The sequence below is a fragment of the Staurois parvus genome, unplaced genomic scaffold, assembly GCF_062004578.1.
Source record: "Staurois parvus isolate SC_StPar_1 unplaced genomic scaffold, SC_StPar_1.0 ptg000172l, whole genome shotgun sequence".
Taxonomy (NCBI): Eukaryota; Metazoa; Chordata; class Amphibia; order Anura; family Ranidae; genus Staurois; species Staurois parvus.
This window is the reverse complement of record NW_028317968.1, coordinates 11580987-11586986: the sequence shown is the minus strand read 5'-3', so window position 1 is coordinate 11586986 and position 6000 is coordinate 11580987. Positions and strand designations below refer to the sequence as shown.

Here is a 6000-nt window from a genome sequence, read left to right as displayed (position 1 = left end):
AAACAGGCTGGATTCAGGGACTTGGAATAAAAAAATTTTCACAGAAAAGGGTTCCAATTGAATGCTTGTGCAGCATACATAATTAGTAGTACCCTGTGTACAAAAAGAAAGATATTTCCCACATTTTCTTTCTACACTAGTAAATGTACGTAGTAGATAGGCTCATACGTACACAACAGATGTATCTGTATTTTTATAGGCATGTATATATCCGTTGCATCATTCCATCAGAGCCCTGCACAGTTATCTAATGGATACTGTTTCCATAGAAACAATTCAATGTGTGGAGCCTGCTACTTCTCATGCAGAAAGACACAATTGCATCCTAGCCACTAACACCAGTAGCCCCTATAAGGAAGAGCAAACTGTTGAGCCACAAAGGCATCTTACCTGAATGATCGATTAGCCCACCAATGACAGAAGCTGTTCTCTACGCAGGGTGTGTCTAAGCAACTGAGTGACTAGGAAACATCGTGATCTAGATTCTGCTTAGTGCCCCCCAAAACCATTGCATCGTGACCATCAGAGCCAGCTCAGGCACTAGAACAGAGGACAGAGGATCAGAAGAACAGATCCTGCAACGCTAAAGAACTTAAGGCTAGCTTTCACTTGTCAGGTGAGTGCATATCCACAGCTACACCATCTTCTATCATATAGGTTGTGCAGTGTGCCATATGGTTTCTCTGAGATGCTAAGGACAAGTGCGTCTGCATTTATCCCTTCCATAAATATCTGATTACTATTCATATAAACCGTAACTGGGATATATTTCAGCATTTCAGAAAATCATTTCACATGCTACCTTCTCATGGATGAGGGATTAAAACAGGATGTCTCATCACTGGCTGGGCATCAAACATTCATTTTTCCTTTATACCATGAGGATATAGCACTGAAAAGAAGAGATAAATAGCATCAATGGCAATTCTATATTCTGTATTTCAATAAAACATTATATATATATATATATATATATATATATATATATATATATATATATATATATATTAATGCACAAGGACGGGCATGTGTGTCTAGACAGCTACAGGTAGATAACGGCTATAGAATAACAAATGGTACTGACTTTGCTCAATGATTCTGCTGTGTATACACACAAATAAGAGACAGTGGCTCCTTTCAAAGGACCGTGTGGGTTTTCAGTGTGAATACCAGTGAGGGGGGTGACAACGCTTTGCAGGGGAAAGTGAGGCATATAAACACCCTCAGAATGCACTCTGGGAGCTCTGTGTGTACCAGGCAAGAGTTGTCATGGAAACCTCCTCAGCACCAGCTCACACTTACAGGACGGAAGATGGGGCTGATCCTGCATTGCTGAGAGGGAGGGATAGATAGAAAGAAAGAAAGAGAGAGAGAGAAAAAAAAAGAAGAAAGGCAGTAAGGTGAAAAAATAAATAAATAAAACTATGCAAATAAATACAATGGTGGCATGAAAATATGTCATAGTATGCAAATGGGAGAAAGTATCATCATTCCTATATTGAATATAATTAAAATACAATGGTGGCATGAAAATATGACATAGTATGCAAATGGGAGCAAGTATCATCATTTCTACATTGAGTATAATTTAAATGATAATCACACGTAAACAAATACAAGGTTGTACACACACTGGCAAAACAAATACACTTGTCAACACACTAATATTACAGACTGTGCTAAGGTAAACTGAGATAGCTGTTGAAGAACTTAACACAAACATCCCAAAACATCAACATTTATGTTCTCATTCAATACAATAGAAATATGCTAGCAACTGCAGTATTAAAGACCATTACTATAGCTTTAATGAAGTAGAGGGAAACTGTAACCAGGGTTTCCTTAAACACCTTCAGGACTTCTCCAGAGCCTCTCCCATGTTATGGAACTCCCTAATCCATTCTGTCTGACTATCTCCTAATCTGTGCACTTCTAGGCAATTCCTGAAAGCCCTTCTCTTCAGAGAGGCTTATCCTGCCTCCAACAACGGTATTTTTATTTTTTCCATCAGCTCACCCCACACAGTTATTACCTTTTTGTATTACTTGACCCCAGTGCTGGGTCAAGGTCATCTAGTGCCCAGGGCAAAGATGCCAAACTGCACATTCCCGTTCAAGATGTGCAAGCTTAGGGAATCCTATGGCCACCAGTCACTCAATTGTCAAAATCACTGCTGTTATCACTACTCCTGTTAGCTATGTAACAGAAGGAAGATGCCCCCATCCCTACAGTAAGCCACAGCACCCAGGGCAGCCGCCTCTTCTGCCCACCCCTTGTTCTGGCCCTGTATGACCCTCCCTCTTAGATTGTAAACTCTAATGAGCAGGGCCATCTGATTCTTCTTGTATTGAATTGTATTGTAACTATACCATCTGCCCTCAGGTTGCTAAGCGCTGCACAAATTATTGGAGCTTTATAAATCCTGTATATAAAATAATACAGCAGTTCATTAAATTAATATATGGTAGTTCACTAAATTAAAACGTTTTCACTGTGTTTCATGATTAAGTGGGGAAATGGTACACCCTGGTGTAAAGTTATTCACTTTCAGGTCATTACAGAGGACAAGGGGCACTCCTTATATCTGGAGGAAAAGAAATTAAAACTCTGAATGCGGAAAGTCTTTTTCACACTAAGAGCTGTGAAAATGTGGACTAGACTAGGTCTAGGTCTGCCAACTCAGTAGATTGTTTAAAAAAAGAGCTGGATGCTTTCCTAAATGCACAAAATATAACTGGATATCAACATTTATAGGTAATAATACCAGAGATTATTGATCCAGGGAATATCTGACTGCCTCTTGTAGGATCAGGAAGGAATTTTATTGCCTAATGGAACAACGTGGACCATGCTTCATAGTTTATTTTGCCTTCATCTGGATGAAATATGAGTATAGGATTGTGAATATGGAGTTTTTCTATTTACTTTTTTTAATTGGTTGAATTAGCTGTACCTGTGTCTTTTTCCAACTTAACTATGTAACTATGAGTCTGACAATGATTAATTATGCAATATAAGTTTTTAAAAAAATCACTGCGGGAATTATTATCTGTAATCAGGGTTGGAGCCTATAGGCACACAACTTGTGGTACCTCATGTAACACCCATTTACTAGGGTACACGTTCATGTTTTCCTGTTCCTAGCCTGGCTTAAAATATTGTGATAATATGTAAGTAACCTTATATGAGATAACAACCTACTGATGATTGAAAAAAATGCATAACCAATAATTATGTAGGGAAAGCCAACTCTTTACCTCTAACACCTATAGACATGTGTCTAAAGGTAAACCCAACCCTGTCTGTAATGTACTGGTCCCTGGAAAGAATCAGGATCGCCAAATCTTCCTGCATTTTAGTGACAATGAAACAGAAGACACTAAAAGCCCCATTTGTGAATGTAGTGTGTGATAGCAGCAAAAAAAAAAAGGAAACCGCAAAAGCTATTTTTTTCAAGGTATGTTTTTGTTTGCATTAATATATTGGTACAGCTTGAACCAAGTAAGTATGCATGTGTCATACCTGGGTGATCCCTGTAGAATCTGGAAATCACTTTGTAGGCACTGCTACTACAGTATTGGCCATTAGCCATTAGACATGGAGTCCAATGCCAAGCAGCTGCCCTGCTACACAGAGAACACAGGAGGTGGTTTGCTCAGCACGGTCGCCATTCAGAGAACACTTCGCATTTTCAAAATGAATGCACAGTATTCCCTGATTGGACGGGGTGGAAAGGCAAAGTGGCGATGCCACAACCCTTTACCAAGCTGGACCAAAATAACTATGCAAAAAAAGCCATGCCTAAACTTCAGATTTAATGATATTAAAATATGTAATATAGCACTGTATGCTCATGACACATTGGTCCGAAATGCGTGTAAAATACACAATAGTACAGCCTAATACCCTGGCAATAGTAATTGCCACCAATAACCCCTGTAGTTGGAATTCTAAGTGATAACTAATTGATAGTAGTTATATGCCCACATTTCCATGGGAACTCAGCGCTAGTAAGGGCTTCTGGCCAGGCAAGTTTTCTAGGCCTCCTGGATTGTGTAATATTGGTTTTCATTGTATCGGCACAATACATGTATACCAAAGTAAATAACATATATTAAGCCCTCCTGTTAGCCCTGAGCATATTATATAAACTAATAAAACTGTTATCCGTTAATAAAAAGGTCATTCTTACACATGCTGAGATGACAGGTAGTTGGGGGGGGGGATATTATTTTGATGTCACTTTTGTAAATCCATCTTCTAAAGAAAGGTAAAGAGGACATTTACCTGATTTGCGCCTCCAAGTATATACAGATGTACTGATGTAGGAGAAGATGTACATCATCATCATATTGTGGCTTCACATGAAAAGTGTCAGTCCGCTCATCAGACTAGCAATCAACCTGTTCTTAAAAGCTAGATTCACAATGCAACTGTCTCTGAACAGAAATTCATGGTGGACCACTTTTTAGAAACAGCTGCTTTCGAGAGTTCAGGATGCCTCGAATGTGTGTTTCTTTTTCTTTGCCCAAAGGCAGTTTAAAATGGAACTAACACATGTTGACTTGTGGTTGCAGCGTGGCACTATTGACTTGAATGGGCAAGTTTGATAAGTGCTGCTGCCTGTCAACTTGAAAAGCTGTGTTAAATTCATTGTGACAGTCACTCAAAGCATAATGGACATGGCATGTGTACAGCCCCCTCTTGCTGTATGTTAGGGTTTAGGTGGATGGTTGGGCGTGGAAAAACCATAGCTCAGCCACCTGTTTTTCTGCCCCCTGGCCACTCATGTGAAAGAGGCCAAAGAGACACAGTCATCATCACTTTTCAGGCTGCTCACTTACTTAAAAAGTTTGCCTTTAGCACTCACTAATGCCTTATGTCAATAATAGCCCTGTGGTGTTCTTCACCCTCTGATGCTCAGACCCCATGCACATGGCTGTATTGATTTTGTGCAGGATCTTGGCAGCAAGCTCCTGCACAAAAAGGTGTCTGTACTTCACCTAAACTATACGGACATACACCCACTGATGTCTGTATGAGCTGAGATGTAAACAGACAGCTTGTATGGCCTTTAAATCCAGCCATGGATTGCAATTCAGCCAGTTCAGCAGGTACCAGCCGAGATTTGATTCATGCATGGAGCTTTTGATTGTACCCAAGTCGATCCATCGATCAACTTGGGTACAACCAAATTTTTTACATCGGATTACTACCAGTGGCTATAGCCACTAGCAATAATCACTGTGTTCTGCCAGCTAGAATGGCTCCCCATGCCCCCCTTCCAGCAGAACACAATAGTGCTGCACGAAGGATTCTGCCATCATCACTAACTGTGTTGATAAAGGAATCAAGACATTTTTTCTTTTCTTCCACCCATAGTGGAAGGAAAGAAAATGGAATCATCTATGGGCTGCCTTACTTCTCCCCAGCCTGTGAATGACTCAAATAAGTGTGCCTGTTCATTACACACTAAAGCAGGCCATACATGAGTCCAACGACGAATTAAATTTCATGTTAAAAGAATGATTGTTTGATTTTCGAATCATTAGTGTCCCCACAGCAACAGCCGATTTTCGTGCGCCCATCGAATGACGGATCAAACATGATGGAATTTTTGATCAGAATGATCAATTTTCTAATCCTGTATGGGGTTTTCGTTTGAAAAAAAAAAAGAATAAAACTGAAATGTGCATGGGCAAAAAGAATGTTCTCTGTCACAAAAGTTCTGTCTTATTTCGATGATCTGTGTGTTTTTCTAGTGTAGTGTTTGTTTTCTACTATAGGAAATAAAAAATTTCCAGCACCTAGAGCTGACTATAGGGGACAAGTGAATTCATCATTTTGTGTATTGCAGCCTTGTAGTCACAACAGGGAATCCAGATATATGGGGCTGGAAGTGTGAAAAGCAAAGCTGTTTAAAACGGAACTCCAGTCAAGATATAAAAAAAATAAAAGTCAACAGCTACAAAAACTGTAGCTGTTGACTTTTAAAAAACA

The 6000-nt window shown here is 39.6% G+C and overlaps 1 protein-coding gene across 1 annotated transcript in view; it reads left to right on the top strand.

Annotated features, from left to right (window-relative positions):
- Positions 1-318: 318 nt before the first annotated feature.
- The window catches only part of HPCAL4 (hippocalcin like 4), a 49135-nt gene continuing 43453 nt past the window's right edge, over positions 319-6000 (top strand). Inside the window, exon 1 of the mRNA XM_089676679.1 lies at positions 319-616. The gene's annotated coding sequence lies outside the window, so the exon portion shown is untranslated. The remainder of the gene's footprint in view (positions 617-6000) is intronic.